Below are 2,004 nucleotides of genomic sequence, written 5' to 3'. Positions count from 1 at the left end.
ATCTAAAAATGGCTATAAAACTCTTATTATCGTCGTCTATAAATTTTTTAATTTATTTATAATAATTTCAAATAATAATAATAATATTTTGTTAGAGATTAGTTAAGGAGTTCATCCCAGCTAAAAAGAATTAACCAAAAATTAGCATTATCTTAGAAATCCTCTAAAATTTAGCTACTTTTTAGCTAGCGAATAGCTAGGGGTTGTGTTCCTAGCTAAATCACAATCTTTTGAGAATTTTTTTTTAGCGCCAAAATAGAATTCCCGCTAAAATTTAGCTAGACAATTAGCTAGGACACTTCCCTAGCTAACATATTGCTAGGGATTAGCCACGGATTGTGTCCTAGCTAAACCATAATCATTTGGAAAAAGAAAATTGGCGCCAAATTGGAATTCCCGCTAAAAATTAGCCACAGATTTTTCTAGGAAAATGTTCTAGCTAAAGTTTAGCTAGGAATCGGCCCTAGCTAATTCCTAGCTATATTCTGACTAAATTTTCAGTCGAATTTTTTTGCAAGGGAATGACACTTTTCTAGCTAAATCCCTAGCTAATGTTGAATATTAGCTACGGTTAGAGAATAATCACAATATGTTTTTTTTTCGTTTTATTTTAAGGTGGGTCCAATAATGATGAAATTTAAATTTTGATCTGAAAATAATTCAAATTACCTTCAAACTGATCCCATGTCCAAAACACAATTTTCCTAAGGGCCTGTTTGAAAAGCAACCCATGTAATTGGAATTGGGTAATTGGCGATAATTATTATACGCTTGACCGCTTGCTTAATCGGGCTTAATTACTTGTTAGATGGGAATTGGGTGTAATTGAGGGGGTGTAATTACACTATCCAATTCTCAAGGGGAGATTGAGAATTAGGCGTAATTACACCTTGTAATTACATGGCTATTTTTTAGTTTCTTTCTTCTGTGATTATTTTAATTTATTTTCTTTTTTAATTTATTTTAAGGTGGGTCCACTACAACAAAGTATAGAAATCGCAACAAAATTTTTTATATTTGGCAACAACTTAGTTTTATTGTTTAAGAAATGATTTTTTTGCCAAAAGAATTTAATTTTGTTGCCATAAGATTGATTATTATTGAAAAGACTTTTACATGCGAAAAAAAAAAAAAAAAAAAAGTTGTCCGTGACGCATTGTTAATAACAATGCCCATTTGGAAAAGTTCATGCAACAAAATATATTTTTTTGTTGCCAAAAATACTTTTTGCAACAATAATCAATCTATGGCAACAAAAATATTTTTGTTGCCAAATATAGTTTTTCTTCTAGTGGTCCAATAATGATGAAATCTAAACTTTGATCTAACAATAATTCAAATCACCTTCAAACTGATCCCATTTTAAAACACAAGTGATTTTCAACGATCCCAACAAAACTTGTTAAAAATTACACCAATTTCAAATGCGAAGAAGAAATGTTAGATTTTTCTTATTATGTCTGACTGAATATTATGTCAAAATTCATAATTTATAAGTACAATTTAATAGTGGATAAATCTTATTCTTTCATTCAGTTGCATGATAGAAGTACCAAATAAAAAATTAAATTGATTCCTATCCTAAAAAAAATGCATGCACCATTTACGTGTATCTCGTTTTGTTTGCAAGAATACTAATCCATGGTATTTAAAGCTCGTATGACATCTCAAAATATTTTCATACTCAATTTAATTCCTTTTCATAAGATGATTTATCGTTAACTAACCATTATTAATACAAATTAATTTTTATACAATCAGGACAATAAAACTTGCAGCAGGTTAGTCACCTAATTTTTTTGTTTACTACATTTATGTAATTATGATAGTCATCTGAAATTACCAATTTGATTGAAATGTTTACTGAGAGGTGTTTTTTCTATTACTACTCGTTCATTCAAGGTCGAATTTAATTTATAGAAGCCAGTAGATTAATTTCATCGGCACATCTATGTCATGTGTGTAATTGGTGCACGAGGGACATATCATGAAGAAGTTAAAATG

This window comes from Lycium ferocissimum, chromosome 5 (assembly GCF_029784015.1).
Source record: "Lycium ferocissimum isolate CSIRO_LF1 chromosome 5, AGI_CSIRO_Lferr_CH_V1, whole genome shotgun sequence".
In the NCBI taxonomy this organism is placed as follows: domain Eukaryota; kingdom Viridiplantae; phylum Streptophyta; class Magnoliopsida; order Solanales; family Solanaceae; genus Lycium; species Lycium ferocissimum.
Note: the sequence above shows the minus strand (reverse complement) of the source record.